Genomic DNA, 19191 nt, shown 5'->3' with positions numbered 1-19191 from the left:
CATGTAGCCATGGACAATATCACCCACGGGCGCCCACTCTCTCAGTCTAGCCTTGTTCGCAGTGGAAATGTTCCTCCCCGTGTGGTTTGCATCCATCCTCCATGCCTGGAGCAGAACCATTCTGTAGTCCGGCAGCAGGGCTGTCCCCTCCTCCCGGGGCTCTGATTTTTCCCTGGTGGTCTGGAAGTCCTCCGGTTGCCAACAGTGGGCAGTGTGGGTGAGGTATTCATGCTGATGGCTGCTCCACAGGTCCGCTGTGAAGTGCACAGTCTGCCCTTGTGCTCTGGACAACTGGTTCCTGATGAGCTCTGCCACAGTGTGGTAAATGGAGGGCAAGACACACTGGTCAACGGTCCGCTGTGAGGGGATGGTATACCAGGGGGCAAAATGATGCAACAGCCGGCGAAAGCTCATACCCTACACAACGGACAAATGTAGTCTGTCCAGCGCAATCATCTCCGCCACGACACAAGTGCCCTCCTCCTGAGCCCTCCCCGTTTCTTTTACTTGGCAGTACCAAGACCCTGAGGAAACAACCTCCTGAAGGGTAGCCTGCCTGGAAGTTCCATTCCCACCCACAGCACCCTCAGTGCAAGTCTTCTTCCTTGGGGTGGACTCCCATTCCCCTCCTTCTTCTCCCTGCTCAGAAGCCCTCTGGAGGCGAGAGACTCAGGTGGTGCCTGTGCAGATGCCTGCAGAGGGTGGTGGATGACAGGTGCTTGGGGTCCGATCCCCTATGCACCAGGGCATTGCAGGCCCCACGAGCCACAAAGGGATCATTGGGGAGGGTTAGGAAGTGCTGCCAAAGTGTAGGCCTGAAATGAGGACTGGGAGTTGGTGGGTCAGGAGGACAGAGGCTTAACCGCTGACATGAGTGGTTGGGCCTGGAGGATGGAGTGAGGGGTGGACTGCAGGCAGCGGCCCCAAGAGGTTGGGATGTGGAGGAGCTGGATGTTTCTCCAAGACTCCCCGATGCACCCTGAGATCCCTCCTCCTCCTCCAAAAGTTTTAGCAGCTGCTCTTCGTCTGGCAATGCTGACAACTCTTCTGCCTCTTCCTCTATCCCCACAAGCAGATCTTGAAAAAGAGGCTCTGAGACCTTCTCACTAGTGCTGGGCACCAGTGGGCCAGCAGGATGAGTTTGGGACTCCCCCCCCACTCTAATAAGAGTGACTTGCCCCTCACTCTAATAAGAAGTCTTTAGCCAAGGAACCCACTAGGCTTGGCCCCTGAGGCTGGTGCTGCCACAGAGACTGGGGTGAGGTCATAGCCCTGAGCCACCACACAGGCACCTTCCCAGCTGAGACAGGTGCTCTAAAGAAGAGCCCTCAGCCAAGGAATCCACTAGGCTTGGCCCCCGAGCATGGCAGTGGCCCAGAGACTGGGGTGGGGTCAGAACCCTGACCTACCCAGGCACTTTACCAGCTGGGAGAGATGCTCAAAATAATAAAGACAGACTACCACTCAGATGAGTATCCTACTAGGCTAAGCCACAGAACCTGACTGTGGAACAGAAGCAGGTGTTTTAGAGCCCTGAAGCAACAGAAACACAGCCACAGTTCAAATACCTCCCTCTTTGACTGAGAAGCCAATAGCAGTTCCTCCCTCTCCAACTGCCTGCAGGAAAGTTAAATCACTCTTCTGAGAGTTGTGGGTTATATACTCCTTGCTCTCATAGAGCATAATGGAAGCTTTCTGGTTGGCAGCCAGAACTGCCTATCAAGCTTTGGAGGGCTGACATTGGTGTTCCCAGGGCTGCAGAAGGTTGTAGAAGTCCATCCCCCCTCCCATTGCCTAGCTTATAGATTGATTGATGCCCGACTGTCTGCAGTCACAAACCGGAATACGAACCAAACAAATCACCCTAAAAATCATGGTGGTTCATCGCAGTTTGTCAGAAATGCTCTCCGACGAACCATCTGTTTGTAAACCAAAAAATGGCCTGGTTCGTGACAAACTTTGGTTCGTATTTCAGTTCATGCCCATCTCTAGTTGCAAACATACTTGGAGAAGTGGTTAATCTCTTTCAATGTAGTACTTAATCAAGTAATAAATTTTAAAAAGGGCAAAGCAGTAGTAAAAACATTGCTGCCACCTTTGCATTGATATAACCCCATCATGACTAAATAATCCCATCATCAGGTGATAGTTTAACTTCCTAGCACTCCACAAACCAACACAATCTAAGTAGTTACACTCTCCTCAGTAGAACAGGCTTCCCTGGGAGGTGATGGGCTCTCCTTCCATGGAGGTATTTAAGAAGCTAAATGGCAACCTGACAGCATTGATGCGTCTATGACTCAATATGAATGTATGCAGATTGGGAGGAGGACATGAAGGAATGAGATGGTGCTAGGCTCTCATGGCCCTTTCTTACATGCCAAGGATAATGCCGATCATCATTCTGGGGTCAGGAAGGAATTTTTCAGGGGTCCTGGAGGGCATAGAACAGGAGTCACTGGGAGAGGTGAGGTGGATAGCTGTGAATTTCCTGCATTGTGTAGGAGGCTGGACTAAATAACCCTTGGGAATCCCTTCCAGCTTTATGTTTCTATGTTTCCTGGTGATATACCTCTTGGAATTAGATTTTACTTACCCAATCTCCTTTCCAGGGCTGCTAAAGTTTCCAACATACCAGCAGTCAAATCAACTTGGCAGTAGAAGGATCCAGTTTATAAGTTAATTGGAGACTAGGGACCTTCAGATAGTGCAAATATATTTGGAATCTAGCTGTTTCTCCTACCTCTAAAACTTTCTTGCTTGTCCATGCATGATGCTTAGTACTTGGTTGTCAGTACTGGTTGTCAACACTATTGTTTTATATTGTGACTGCATGGCTTGGGCTGCCACTGATTTTGTGCTGTATCCCTGAAATGTTGGGGGACGGGGAAGGATGGAGTGCTGAAGGGGGGACCTCTGAGATAAAGGTTTTTCAGACTGAATGCTTTCCTATTACCCCCACACTCTAGCCTCTACTTTCCTTCCATTTAAACGCCAGCTGCCACAATCTGGGCTGGTGTCAGCACATGGTAAGTTGGGGCATTATTAAGAAGGCAAAGGAAGGATGCACAGACAGGTAAGTAGGAGAACATGAAGGGAAGCTTAGTAGTGGACATAGCAGAGGCCTTTAGCACTCTCTGCCTAGGGCCCTCCAAACCTAGAACTGGCTCTGGCTACAGTATCAATAAAAAGGTGGGACATTTTCCTGTTGGCAAATGAGCAGGACTGGACGAAGAAGGAGCCACAGCATGTGTGCTCAAAGTGAAAATTGTATATACTTGTTAAATAGGATAAACCACTCTGGCCCCTCCCCTTCCTTGTTTTCCTACAGCTAATCATGTAAAAAACTACTAGTGTTGAAAGAGTCCAGTTATTGGACTTTGCAATCCTTACAGGATGTATTCCAGAGCAGTCCCTATAAAATCAACTTTAGTCCCAAATCAGGAAATATTGCTCAACGTCTTAATGCAGCACAAAAATAGCTGATCTGTGCCCCAAAGCAAGCCTGCAAAAATCTAGGTAGTTTCCATACAAGGACAGGCTTTTGCAGTTTCCGTGTTGCTGCTGTGACTGCCTATATAGAGCAGTGGCAACATGGCTTTCATATGCCAGATTTCCCTGCAGCTTCCCTGCCTTAGTCCCACAGCAGAAGCCATACCCCTTCCTCAAGAGCTTTTTCAGAGATTTTTTTAAAAAACCAGCAACTGAATCATGCGATATTGATATGACATAACAAGATGGGAATCAAATTATCTGAATTCCGGTAGTTTCGAGCCCCTTTCATTGTGGAGGTATGTCTTTCCCCTTATATTTGTGCAAGGAAAGGGGCTAGTGTCTTCCTTAAAAAAAAGCTGGCAATTCAGACAATCTGATACACACATTGTTGAAACATTTTATCAGTTTAATGGAACAAACCTGGAGAACTTCATCAGGAGAGCTTTAAACTGATGCCGCAAGGGGCAGGGGACGATCGACATGGCGACTCCAATGATGAAGTGAACACAGTGGGGACCCACCTGGGTAGGAAAGGTCAAACAAAGGTACAAGGCTACAAGTGTCTATATACCAATGCCCAAAGTATGGGCAATAAGAAAGAAGAGCTTGACCTTCTATTGCAAACAGAGGGCTATGACATAGTAGGAATTACTGAGACTTGGTGGGATGATTCCCATGACTGGAATGTGCTAGTGGATGGGTATGAGTTGTTCAAGAAAAACCGGAAGTGTAGAAGAGGAGGTGGAGTGGCGTTGTATGTGAGGAGAGGGCTTGATTGTCAAGAAGTTATGGAGAATGGGGCGGACAGCCTGGTGGAAAGTATATGGGTAGAAATAAGGGGAGGAAGGACAAAGGGTATTATTGTTGGAGTCTGCTACAGACCACCTGACCAGCGAGAAGAAATGGATGCTGCCCTCTTTGAACAGATTGGCAGAGTATCCAGACATCAGAACCTTGTAATTATGGGTGACTTCAATTTCCCCGATGTGTGCTGGGAGACAGGCTCAGCAAAGCGTCATGAATCACGCAATTTCCTGACCTGCCTGGCCGATAACTTCCTTTTTCAAAAGGTGGAGGAAGCTACAAGGGGCTCGGCCATACTAGACTTGATATTAACCAACAGGGAAGAATTGGTAGATGAGATGAAGGTGGTGGGGACCTTAGGGGGAAGTGACCATGTCCTCCTTGAATTCCAGTTGCTGTGGGGAGCCAAGGAAGTTCATAGCCAGACTCATAGGTTAGATTTTTGTAGAGCCAACTTTGATGAACTCAGAGGCTTGATGAGAGTCATTCTGTGGGGGAGTGTGCTGGAAGGGAAAGGAGCGAGTGAAGGGTGGGCCATTCTCAAACATGAGCTTTTGCAAGCTCAAGCCCTCACTATCCCAGCAAGACAGAAACATGGTAAGGGCTCCAAGAAACCGATGTGGATGCACAGAGAGCTCCAGAATAAGCTAAGGGAGAAAAAGGAAATGTTCAGGAAATGGAGAGAAGGACAGACCTCTAAAGAGGAGTATATGAGGATTACTAGGTGTCAGAACCTGTTTAACCTGAGTGAAGCCATATTTAACTGTGTAGTATTTAGTCTGTTTTTTTCCCCAGGCCTCAACACCTGCTGGGAGTTGCTGCCATGGGAAAGGAAGCTCTTATCAGTTTGCTCGTCCTTGGCCAGCACATCGTGCCTCTGTGAAGCTTTGCTATGTGAACTTGGGGGGGAGGCTAGGATAGGGAGTGTGAACTGTAACCATTTTCTTTTCATGAGTTATTCTTGTCAATTCTTTGGTCGGCCAGGATCTCTATCCTGGAATGTGTATGCTCAGAGATGAATGCTGTCTTTCACAATAAATCCTTTGGAAATAGAAAGACTTGGTCTTCTTGCTGAAGGGAGTGAACCAGACTATCAGCTCTGGAGTAGCATAGTCTGACATTTTGACAAGAATCACTCCTTAGAAGTTGACAGCCACCTCACCCGGGGCAGATGGAGTCCGAGGAATCCTTACTGGACCTCCCAGTCCCTGGCCAGGAGGAGGACAGCTTCTTACCACTGTTACCAGCGAGTGGGTCGGGGGAAATCCCAGACCCTACTGTATTACCTAGTGAAGCACCCTACAAAGTCCCTGAAGAGGGAGTTCCTGAGGACGGAGCGGGAATGGTGCCGGGCGGAGGAGCTGAAACACCTGATCCAGGGATAGCCGGAGCGCGTCCAAAAGTGCGAGGGGCTACCAGACAGGATCAGCTAATTTCACTGCCGACTCCGAGGCAGTGGGACTCCCGGCCAAGAGAAGCGCGGGAAAGAAGAGCAGGGACCATGTTCTCTCGCTCCATGATTGATGTTCGACTCACCGTCGGGTCGACGGAGCCAGAGGGCCCCAACATCATATGGGATCTCAGACGGGCTACCCGAACGCCCGAAGAAATGCGGGCTAGTACACAGCCTTGGTACAAATGGAATGTAGCGGCGGGTCGCCTAGAAGAGTGGGATCCCCGGGGCGAAGACAGCCTCCAGGATTGGGAAACCACTAGACATGAACTCATGAGTTTGGATTACTCAGATGTGAACTCAGCCAGAGCATGGGAGCATCGTCGTACGCAACAATTGGAATATCGAACCCGGGCGGTGGATACCGGAATTTCGGCAGTCACCGGTCTAGCGAAGGGAATATTAGCTGGCATGACTGAAGAAGAGGAACGACGTATGCAGGGAGACGCTGCGTCAAACCTGATACCTCCGGATAGTTCCCAAGGGCTGAGTCCCCAAGACGATGACTCGAGCGAGAGCGAAGAGAGGCCTATGGAACCAGGGCTGTCGGATATTGTCCCCCCTTCATCGCGATCGACCTCAGAGGCCAGCTCACGAGGAGGAAGCAGAGCGGTGAGGGAAATTGCTGAATACAACCGCCGCATGGAAAGGCGAATGGAGGCGATGGAAGAAGAATTGGGACAAGCGATATATCTTATCAATGAGTTGGTGAGAGGGCAGAGAGAACGAGCTGCGGTGGACCAAGCTCGACGCTCGCTATCGGTAGCGCAGGGACAAGCGCCGTCGCATGCCCCGAGGTCGGTAGCTATGCAGTCCACGCTGGGGTCTAGCATGCACCCGTCTCCGCTGCTGCAACAACAACCGACTACTCTCCCAACGCCAAGAGCAACATCCGCCCCGCGACAGCAGCAAACTGCTGCCCAAGTGGCTCAAGCATCTCTGCCAACACCTCCGGCCCCTATTCCATCAATGTCCACCACTCAAAGGATTCAACAGCCGCCTCCAGACCAAACAGTTCCTCCGGGACAGCAAGTTCCTCCACCTCCAAGACACGTACCTCCACCAACACCCAGACAGTTGGTAACTCAGCAGTCCCAGCTGTTACAAGCACCCCCAGGGGCGTCCCCAGGAGCACCGCCACCAGGGAATCCACCAAGGCCCAGGTCAATGGGGGTACCGCGGGGACCGCCACGGGGAATACAACAAGCACCATTGCGACCACTTCCTCCGCAGGTGCTGCTGGATAGACGTAATGAACCAGAGTTACCGTGAGGATGGATTAAATTGGAAGCCATGTTTGACGGAGATACACGGAAATTGGGATTTTTTATTGTTCAAACCCTCCAATTCTTCAATAGATGGGGACACCTGTTTCCAGACGAGGAAAGCCGCATTGATCACTTCGCTTCGAGACTAGAAGGCAAGGCCGCCGAATGGTATGTAACATTGTATGACTCCGGCGCCCCGGAGTTGGACACTTTACAATCTCTTATGGTGGCATTACGCGCCCAATATGAAGATCCTTTGGAGGAGGACCGATCTCGTACGGAGTTACAAATGTTGCGGCAAGGCACGCAACCAGTCCGAGAATATGCTGCTAAATTCAGGCAATTAGCAGCCAAATGCTCTCATTGTGATGAAGGGACTAAGATAGTAATGTTCAAAGGGGGCATGAATCCCAGATTGCTAGATCGGGCGTTAATGCAAGACGACCCGCCAACCCTTCTCGGTTGGATCCAGCTAGCCTGTGAAGTCAAAAATCGTATCCAACAAGTGCGGCTAGTAGAACAACAACAAGCTATGGGGACCCAGAGAACCTCAATAATCCAGAAAGGAGGAAGGGGGGGACCCCTGACCCATGGATCTAGAGATACCCGGTGGCGGCAAGGACTGTGCCTTCAATGTGGCCGAAGCGGGCATTTTGCAGTGCAATGCCCTAACCGCCTGCCTCCGCCACCACCTCCCGCTCAAGCACGATCTGTCCCAGCCCCAAGAGCAAGCCGAGGAAGGGGAATGCCGAGACGCAATCAACCAGAGAAAGGCTTGGAGGCTGAGGAAGTATTGATGGAGCTCGACGTGTCACCTACGGAAGAGGAGGAGGAAGCAGCCAGTCCCCAGTCGGGAAACGAGATGGATCTGTCGTGAGTGGACCCGACCGGCAGATCAGGCAAAATAACTCCCCTCGAGAGGTGAGAGAAAAAGGGTCTGTCCTATTTACATCAGTCACGTTAGTAAACCCAAAGAAGGGGACACATATACGTGTACAGGCATTAATTGATTTTGGATGCTCCAGAGACATTATAGCCCCAGCCTTAGTGCATGGTTTGGGTCTCAAGGCTAAAGAATTGGAGAACCCTATTATTTTTGAGCAAATGGACGGTTCCAATATGCCTCCAGTGATCCTAGAGACTGAACCAGTACCTACTGGTATAAAAACCCACTGGGAGAGACGATGTTTTGTATTCAGTCAAGCAGCCAAATATCCCGTAATCCTTGGCAGTCAGTGGTTATGGGATCATAACCCCCATATAGATTGGGCGACAGGAATAATAGACTTTCACGATGAGAACTGCAAAACTCATAAATGGCAAACCGAATGGGGAAAAACAAAACCCCCTACAATGGATGTGGCACTTCTAATGAAAGAGGAGTTAAACCGCATCCCCAAGGAGTATAGAAGTTTGCAGCAAGCATTTAGTGAAGAAGAGGCTGATAGTCTTCCCCCTCATCGCGCTACAGATTGTGCCATTGAAATTTTGCCCGGAGAGGAACTACCCAAAGGCAAACTATATTCTATGAGTCCACTAGAAAGAGAGGAATTAAGAAAATTCATAGACAAAAATTTGGAAAGAGGATTCATCTGCCCCGCGAATAGCCCACATGCAGCGCCTGTACTATTTGTAAAAAAGAAGGATGGAGGCTTAAGACTTTGCACAGATTTCAGAGGGATTAATGCCGTGTCAGCAACCAATGCTTATCCTATTCCACTCATCAGAGATCTACTCAACGTCGTGGCGCAAAGTAAGATCTTTACAAAATTGGACTTGAAAGATGCTTACTTCCATGTCAGAATTAAGGAAGGGGATGAATGGAAAACCGCATTCAACACGCCTTTAGGGCAGTATGAATACCTGGTCATGCCTTTTGGCTTATCTGGCGCCCCATCTGTGTACATGTCCATGATCAATGAAGTCCTACATAAATTTTTATACAAGGGAGTATTCGTGTACCTAGATGATGTTTTAATTTATTCAAAAACAAAAGAAGAACATGTCAAATTAGTACAGGAGGTACTAACTACGTTAATGTGCCACAAACTCCCTATAAAACTGTCCAAATGTGAATTCCATAAGTCTGAATTAGACTATCTGGGCTACCGCATCTCCGGGCAAGGACTACAAATGGATCCGGCCAAAATTAAAGCCGTACAAGAATGGCAGACACCTCATACTCGTAAGCAATTGCAATCTTTCTTGGGGTTTGCCAATTTTTATAGAGACTTTATAGACGGTTTTGCTCGGATAGCCGTCCCGTTAACTGAACTCTTGAAAACCAAGGGGAAGGGAGATCAAGCAAAGAAACCCACTACTAAATTAGAGTGGGACCAACATTGCCAAGTGGCCTTTGATGAACTCAAGCTCAAATTTACCTCAGAACCCGTCCTACAACACCCAGACGAACACCGACCCTTTATTGTGCAGGTCGACGCCAGCGATGCAGTTATTGGGGGTGTTCTTCTACAGAAGGGGGAGGACGGGAAAGTCAAGCCATGCGCATATCTTTCTAGAAAATGTACAGAAGCAGAACGGCATTGGAATGTATGGGGAAAAGAAGCCTATGCTGTAAAAGTAGCTCTCACAGTATGGCGTCACTGGCTTGAGGGGGCTCAGCACCCTTTCGAAGTTTGGACAGATCACAAAAACTTAGAAGCCCTGCGAAGTCCTAGACACCTTAATGCCAAACAACTTCGGTGGGCAGAATTCTTTTCCAAATTCAATTTCACTCTAAAATTCTTGCCAGGCAAAACGAATTTTCTGGCGGACGCTCTTTCGTGCATGCCCCAACATCAGAGTAAAAAAGAGGAAACCATTGATACTGTCTTCACCCCCACCCAACTTGGGGGAGTGGTTACCACTCGCAGTCAAACTGCGCACAGACAAGAAACCAAAAAGGGGTGGAGAGCAAAAGTGAAAAGCGAAGTGGAAAAAGAAGGGGAGGGAGCGCCCAAAGCAAAAATGTCTCAAACGGAGGACGGAGACTGGGTTAAAGACAATAAATTGTACATACCGGCTAGTCTCCGAAAAGAAGTTTTACGGCATTGTCATGATGCTCGCACAGCCTGCCACTTCGGCTATTTAAAAACTCTCCACTTAGTACAAAGACAATTCTGGTGGCCGGGCATCAGAAAAGATGTTTCCCAATATGTTTCCTCCTGCCCTATTTGCATAAGTGCTAAAACCAGGAAGGGAAAGCCTCCGGGACTGTTGCAACCACTCGAAACTCCAAGCAGGCCTTGGGAAGTAATTTCTATGGACTTTATTACAGATCTCCCCGCATCCAAAGGCTGCTCCTGTATATTAGTGGTTGTGGATCTTTTCTCCAAACAAGCACATTTTATACCTTGCACAACCATACCCACCGCCAAGAAATTAGCAGAAATATTTATGAAACACATTGTTAAATTACATTCCTTCTAAGGTGATCGACCGCGGCGGACAATTTATTGCCAATTTCTGGAAGGAATTACTTCAATTAACGGAGATGGAGCAAGGAATCAGTTCAGCATTCCACCCTCAAAGTGATGGACAGTGGGGGAAAACTAATCAAATATTAGAACAGTTTCTTTGATGCTGTATTAATTTCCAACAAGATAATTGGGGGGACCTTCTTCATTTCGCAGAATACGCATACAACAACTCAGTCCACAGTTCAACAGGAGAAACTCCCTTTAAAATTGTGCATGGATATGATGGAAAACCTTTCCCCTTCGAGTTGCCACCGGGATGGCAACCCTCCAGGGACTTACAACAATGGTGGACTTCCCTTAGCTTACAATGGGCAGCCATACAAACAACACTCAATAAAGCCAAAGCAGATTATAAGAAGTACCCAGACCGCCACCGTGTGACAGAATGGGAATTGCAACCAGGGGACAAAGTATACATTTCAACAAAAAACCTTCGAATGAATCAAGCCAGTAAAAAACTGGCTTTAAAATATCTAGGACCATTTCCTGTTAAACGATTAATCAACAAAGTAACTGTAGAAATCACCCTGCCAAAAAACCTTCGCCACATAAATCCATCCTTCCATATAAGCCTCTTAAAAAAGGCCCCTGCACCAGACCAATGGCATCCTGCTCCCGCTGCTCTCCTTCCAACACTGATCAATGATCAAGTGCATTATGAAGTGGAAGAAATACTGGACTAAAAAATTAGATATAATAAGCTTTTTTACTTAGTTCGCTGGAAAGACTTTGAAGTAGGGTACAACGAGTGGGTAGAGTCTATCCATGTGAAAGCACCCAGATTCCTCAAACAATTTCATCAAACATACCCTCACAAACCGGGAGGAGAAGGGTCTTAAAGGGGGCAGAATGTCAGAACCTGTTTAACCTGAGTGAAGCCATATTTAACTGTGTAGTATTTAGTCTGTTTTTTCCCCCAGGCCTCAACACCTGCTGGGAGCCGCTGCCATGGGAAAGGAAGCTCTTATCAGTTTGCTCGTCCTTGGCCAGCACATCGTGCCTCTGTGAAGCTTTGCTATGTGAACTTGGGGGGGAGGCTGGGATAGGGAGTGTGAACTGTAACCATTTTCTTTTCATGAGTTATTCTTGTCAATTCTTTGGTCGGCCAGGATCTCTATCCCGGAATGTGTATGCTCAGAGATGAATGCTGTCTTTCACAATAAATCCTTTGGAAATAGAAAGACTTGGTCTTCTTGCTGAAGGGAGTGAACCAGACTATCAGCTCTGGAGTAGCATAGTCTGACACTAGGTACTGCAGATCAGCCATCAGAGAGGCCAAAGCTCAGTACGAGCTGGGTCTGGCCAGGAGGGCTCGCTACAATAAGAAAAACTTCTACAGATATGTGAGAAGCAAACGCAAGGTAAAAGAGGCAATTGGACCGCTGTTGGGAGTAGATGGAGAAACTCTGATGCAGGACAGAGAAAAAGCAGACAGGCTTAATGACTTTTTTGCCTCTGTTTTCTCCCTGAAGAACTCAGGCACATCTAGAGATAGTAGAAAATGTGGCAGGACACCTGAGTGGCTAATTGACATTGACAGAGAGGTTGTTGAGAGGCATCTGGCTGCTCTGGATGAATACAAATCCCCTGGGCCGGATGGGGTGCACCCAAGAGTGCTGAAAGAACTTTCCAGAGAACTTGCAGAACCCCTGTCCATCATCTTCAAGGCCTCCTGGAGGACTGGGGATGTGCCACAAGATTGGAGAAGAGCGAATGTTATCCCAATCTTTAAGAAAGGAAGGAAGGATGACCCGGGAAACTACAGGCCGGTCAGTCTGACTTCTGTTGCTGGGAAGATATTAGAACAGATTTTAAAGGGATCAATTTGTAAGCATCTGAAGGACCACTCAGTGATCCAGGGAAGTCAGCATGGTTTTGTTTCTAACAGATCTTGCCAGACCAACCTGGTTTCCTTCTTTGATCGAGTGACCAGCTTACTGGATCGGGGGAACTCTGTTGACGTGATTTATCTGGATTTCAGTAAAGCTTTTGATAAGGTCCCCCATGACATTCTGATGGGCAAACTGGAAGTCTGTGGAGTAGACTATAGGACAGTTCGGTGAATAGGGAACTGGTTGGAGGACCGCACTCAAAGAGTGGTGGTCAACGGCGTTTCATCAGATTGGAGGGAGGTGTCCAGTGGGGTGCCGCAGGGCTCGGTTTTGGGCCCGGTACTTTTCAATATTTTTATCAATGATCTGAATGAAGGAGTGGAAGGGCTGCTCATTAAATTTGCTGATGATACCAAATTGGGAGCAGTAGCAAACACCCAAGAAGATAGAATTAAAATTCAACAAGACCTGAATACTCTGGAGAAGTGGGCAGCTGTGAATAGGATGCAATTCAACAAAGACAAGTGCACAGTATTACATCTGGGCCTCAAAAATGGGAAGCACAAATACTGGATGGGGGATACACTTCTGGGCAGTAGTATATGTGAAAGGGATCTTGCAGTAAGAGTGGACTGTAAACTGAATATGAGCAGTCAGTGTGATGCGGTGGCAAAAAAGGCTAATTCAATCCTGGGTTGTATCAAAGGGGCCATAGCATCGAAATCGCAGGAGGTCATACCCCCTCTCTATACTGCCTTGGTCAGGCCACACCTGGAGTATTGTGTGCAGTTCTGGAGGCCTCACTTCAAAAAGGATGTGTACAAAATCGAGAGGGTGCAGAGAAGAGCGACAAGAATGATCAGGGGTCTGGAGACTGAGCCCTACGAGGAAAGGCTGAGGGTCTTGGGAATGTTTAGTTTGGAGAAGAGGAGGTTGAGGGGGGACATGATTGCTCTCTTTAAATATTTGAAAGGCTGTCATCTGGAGGAGGGCAAAGACCAGTTCCAGTTGGCAGCAGAGGGTAGGACATGAAGCAATGGGCTAAAACTACATGCACAAAGGTACCAGCTGGATATTAGGAAAAACTTTTTCACAGTCATAGTTCAAAAGTGGAATCAGCTGCCTAGGGAGGTGGTGAGCTCCCCTTCACTGGCAGTTTTCAAGAAGAGGCTGGATGAATACTTGTCAGAGATGCTTTAGGCTGATCCTGCACTGGGCAGGGTGTTGGACTAGATGGTCTGTATGGCCCCTTTCAACTCTATGATTCTATGATATTAAATGGCTGGTTTTAACCAAACAAAAAGCCCCCCAGTGGTGGGAGGAGGAAATGACCACTGTGGAGGTATGGTCAGGGAAAATGGCTGCCATGAATAGGCAGATTTCCCAGTCATAATACTTGAAATATATGTTATTGCTCCTTTTAGAAAGACATAGGAAGGTTGTCTTCTATTGGACCAACCAACAGCTAAATTTGTTCCAAGGTTTTAAAAACTGTAGTTTTTCTGCAGGTATCAGAATTCAGCCTGCCTATCCAGCTTGGTTGTTTCCTTTGTTCTCATGAATCCCCATCAGACTGAGACAGGCAAGAAAGTATTAGGTCCAGTTTTATTGATCTTTGGTCTGAACGCTCATTACTTCAGTTTAACTATGAAAGTACTAAAAGTCTTCAAGGGTTTTTAGATTACTGGGTCAAATAAACGTATTCTCTATCTCCCTTGTAGCTACTGTTTGGCTACTAAACCCAATTACAGATCAATTTTCTTCTTGTCTCTATAGATTAGAACTCCATCCAACTGAATCTGGACCAGTTTTAGCTGTTGTGACACTTAAATATTCTGTAACGATAAAGAGGCAGAGGTTTAATGAATATCTTTGAACCAGTTGTTTGAAGAAGAAATAAAAATCTCAGAAGAAAGTGCTTTTTGCTTCATAGTTGAAATTAAACATTTCCAGCTATGAGGACAGTTTCATCCTGCAGTTAACCATTAACAGACTGCAATAGCTTAATACCAGGTCTGCTGCACTGCCTAAAGCTTCATTGTTAGTGAGCACCATCTGCTGCTTTGATGATGCAACTACAGCACATGAAAGTCATATCCATTTATGTTCAAGGCAGATTGCTGGAGACATTTGTTTCAACACCAGAGTGCACAAACAAGGTCCAGAAAGAAACCAAGTGTAGGTGCTCCTTTGTTCCCAGTGGCTTACAGGCATTGGGCACAGATGCAAATAGATTTTATAATTGTTAGATACAGAAAGATACTAATATGTTAGTCATCACAAGTCAAACACTGAAACTGTCCAAGAAAAGAAGGATTTCAAGTAATTTTCAAAAGTAGAGATTTCTGCATGTCTTGGAGACCAGCTCACAGATGTTACATTTTCCACTTATATTGTTGACATCAGTTCCAATAGATGTAAACAGCTAATGATTGGTTCACCAACTGGTCTAGATTCAATACAAAAAATATACAGAATTTGAAAATGCACACAGGCATTCAAACCAAGTCCATTTAATGAATCTCCGTTGTAAATCAGTTGCCTGCAGAAGTCTTGCAAATCTTCCACACTCCAAAAAGCCATGCCACGGGTTTTGCCAGCATATGTTGTCCAATCCCGTTTTATCCATTCACTTAGGAATTGCTGCATGTACCACCATGTTGGTTAACTCCAGATGGTCAACATATTTTGTATTGAATCTGGATTGAATATTTTTGTATAGAAATTGTATTGAATGCAGAATATATATTTTTGTATTGAATCTAAATTGAATAATTTTGTTTAGAAGGTATTCAAACTAGGGGACTTTATTATTTAACTTGTCTTCCAACTTTGATTTCTCTAATATCTGTTTATTTTTGATTACATCAATAAGTCTTACCATGTTCCCTTTTCTCCAAATACAAAATGAATCTCTGTTTTCTGCTGGTTTAAACCAATTTTGACTAGTAAAAGTGGATAGTAGTGAGATTGGTGCTGTTAATTTTGATCTTTTCTGATCCCAGATTTGTAGAGCTGCTTTGAAAAAAGGATTATTACTAGCGTTTGAGACTCTGGTATTTGAGAAATTCCATATCGTTTCCTGACAACTTTTTGGGTAGGTATAGAATTGTGTAATTTCTTTCCAGTCCATTTGGGCAGCTGAGTCCAATAGGACTAATATATTGTGTAAATGAGTCACTTCATAATAAGCCTCAAGATCAGGCAGGGCAAAGCCTCCTTGTTTCAATGGTTTAAATAGAATGCTATGAGCTATTCTGGTTTTTTTGTTATTCCAAATAAAAGTTTAGTTTCTTTTGCCAATTTTTTAGAAATTGCAGTGGGATTTTAATAGGTAAAGCTCTGAAATGAAATTTTTGGGAATATTATGGATTTGACTAAATTTATCCTTTCTAGAAGCGTTAAATGTTTGTTGCTCCATTGCTTAGTAATGTGGGATAGTGACTGAACTAATTCTAAATGATTATACTTTAGGATTTCATTAAACTGTAAGGGAATTTTAACTCCAAGATATTTCCATGTAATCTTAACCCACTTGTAAGAGAATTGACTTCTGATGTCCTTAATTGTTGTTGTGGAGAGATTGATGGGGTAAAGTTCACTTTTAGTGAGCTTTATTATAAGGCCAGAAGCTTGTTCAAATTTCTGTAACTCTAAGGTAAGATTTGCAAGAGAGCTGACTGGATGGGATAAATACAAAACCATGTCATCAGCAAACAGACTCATTTCATAATCAAATGTCCCAATCCTAATTCCTTTGATATCCAAATGTTGTCGGATATTTTGAGCTAGGGATTCAATTGCCAATACAAACAACAATAGAGGAGAGATCAGACAACCCTGTCTCATCCCATGAGATAGAAAAATATCATCTGAGCAGTGGCCATTGATTTTTAGTTGTGCTTTAGGGGCAGCATAAATTGTGTGTATAGCTTTTAAAAATTTGGTTCCAAATCCCATAGTATGGAGTAAGTTCTGCAAAAATTTAGGTTCTAATCTGTCAAAAGCCTTTTCAATATCCAAGGCTAGAATAATAGCTTATTTTTGGGATTTATTACAAAAGTTTGTGATATTTAAAGTTTTGTAAATGTTGTCAGTCATTTTCCTTTGAGGCATGAAGCCAGTCTGATCCCGATGAATATATTCGTTATTTTTTTTCAACCTGTTTGCCCGGACTGCTGTAAAGATCTTAGCATCCTGATTGAATAAAACTATAGGCCTATACGAACTGGGATTGGTTAGGTCCTTGTCTTGCTTTGGAATAACTATGTTATCAGAGTCAGACCAAGTTTGTGGCATAATGCCTTTTCCCATCATATAATTGCAGACCTTTACCGATGGAGGTTCTAAGATTTCCAAGTATTTTTTATAAAATTCCTCATGAAACCTGTCTCTTCCTAGCATTTTATTAGTTTTCAGTGCTTTGATCACTGATTTTATTTCCTGCTCAGATATTGGCAGATCTAATAATTCTTTGTGAGCATGCGTAATTTTGTGAATATCATTATTAGACAAATAATTGTTGATAACTTTTTGTGGAGGATCATCAGTGCTATATAGCTTTTTTATAGAATTTAGTAATAGCATCAATTATTTTCTGAGAGTTTGATTGGGTGTTACCTTCTTGGTCTCTAAATTAATAAATTTAACTGATACTTTTTGTTTAACCTTTCAGGATAATAATCGGATAGATTTTGGTGAAGTATTTCAAAAATTTTGCTTAAGAAAAAATATTTTTTTGGATTTCTGAAATTTCTAGTGCTTCTAGTTTTTTTCTTTCCATAAGGAGTTAATGATAAATTTTCATACTACATGATTTCTTATGAACTATAGGGGTTGAACAACAAAATCAAGAATAAGAAGGTGCTTCCCAAGACATGGGGAAGGCAGATGTTACATTCCCTTACAGCCACCACATCGTCAAGGTGGGTTTCATCACTGACCTCCCAACTCTCCTTCTCCCAGGCATGCGGAAGTCTTTTTCACCCAGGTGTGAGAAATACTTCTTCCACATTGGGGAGCCTACATTTGCTTCCTCCAGGCATGGAGAAGGGTCCTTCCGAACAGGGGAGCCCAAGTCTCCTTTCCCCGAGTGGGGAAGGCAGACGTTACATTCCCCCATGGCCACCATGTCAGCAAGGTGGGTTTCATCGGTGACTGCCCAACTCTCCTTCCCCCAGGTGTGGGTAAGGGTCATTCCAAATACAGGAGCCAAAGTCTTCTCCCAGGTATGGGGAAGGCAGATGTTACATTCCCCTGCAGTCACTATGTCGGCAAGGTGGGTTTCATCGGTGATCACCCAACTCTTCTTCGCCTAGGAATGGGGAAGGCTCCTTTTGAGTACAGGAGCCCAAGTCTCCTTCCCCCAGGCATGGGTAAGGATCGTTCCAAATAGAGGAGCCCAAGTCTCCTTCCCCCAGGTGTCGGGAAGGGTCGTTCCGAATGCAGGAGCCCAAGTCACTTTACCTCAGGCTTGGGGAAAAGTTGTTCCAAATACAGGCACCCAAGTCTCCTTCCCCAGGTGTGGGGAAGAGTCCTTCCAAACAGGGGAGCCCGATTCTCCTTTCCCCGGCATGGGGTAGGGTCTTTCCAGACAGGGGAGCCCAAATCTCCTTCTCCCAGACATGAGGAAGGCTCCTTCCAAATATAGGAGCCCAAGTCTCCTTCCCCCAGGCCTTAGGAAAGTAGACGTTCTGAACGGAGGAGCCAAAGTCTTCTCCCAGGCATGGCGAAGGCTCCTGAATACAGGATCCAAAGGATCTTTCCCTCAGGCATGGGGAAGGAAGATGTTCCTATTAGGGGAGCCCATGTCCCCTTCTATTAGGCGTGGGGAAGGCAAATGTTACATTCCCTCACGGCCACCGCATCGGCAAGGTAGGTTTCAACTCCGACCACCCAACTCTCCTTCTCCCAGGCATGTAGAAGTCTCTTTCACCCAGGTGTGAGAAATACTTCTTCCACATTGGGGAGCCTACATCTTCCCCCAGGCGTGGAGAAGGGTCCTTCCAAACAGGGGAGCCCGAGTCTCCTTCCCCCAGGCATGGGGTAGGGTCTTTCCAAACAGGGGAGCCCAAATCTCCTTCTCCCAGACATGAGGAAGGCTTGTTCCAAATATAGGAGCCCAAGTCTCCTTCCCCCAAGCCTTAGGAAGACAAATGTTCTGAATAGGGGAGCCAAAGTCTCCTCCCAGGCATGGGGAAGGCTCCTTCTGAATACAGGAGCCCAAGACTCCTTCCTTCAGGTGTGGGGAAGGCAGATGTTCCGAATAGGGGAGCCCAAGTCTCTTTCTACCAGGTGTGAGGAAGGCAGACGTTACATTCCCCCACAGCCACCATATCGGTAAGGTGCGTTCCATCACTGACCACCCAACTCTCCTTCTCCCAGGTGTACAAAAGGCTCCTTTGAATACAGGAGCCCACGTCTCCTTCCCCCAGGTGTGGAGAAGGGTCCTTCAGAACGGGGTAGCCCAAGTCTCCTTCCCCCAGGTGTGGTGAAGGCACACGTTTCATTTCCCCGTGGCTACCATGTCAGCAAGGTGGGTTTCATCAGCGACTGCCCAAAAGGAGCCTAAGTCTCCTTCTTCCAGGCATGAGGAAGAGTCTTTCCAAATATAGGAGACCAAGTCTCCTTCCCCCAGGTGTGGGAAGGCTCTTTTCAAATACAGGAGCCCAAGTCTCCTCCCCCCAAGCATGGGGAATGCTCCTTCCAAATACAGGAACCAAAGTCTCCCTCCCCCAGGAGTGAGGAAGGCAGACATTATGTTCCCTCGCGACCACTGGGTCGGCAAGGTGGGTTTTGTTGGCAATTGCCCAACTCTCCTTCCTTCATGCGTAGGGAAGGCTCCTTCTGAATATAGGAGC

This window comes from Eublepharis macularius, chromosome 5 (genome assembly GCF_028583425.1).
Source record: "Eublepharis macularius isolate TG4126 chromosome 5, MPM_Emac_v1.0, whole genome shotgun sequence".
NCBI lineage: Eukaryota > Metazoa > Chordata > Lepidosauria > Squamata > Eublepharidae > Eublepharis > Eublepharis macularius.
Note: the sequence above shows the minus strand (reverse complement) of the source record.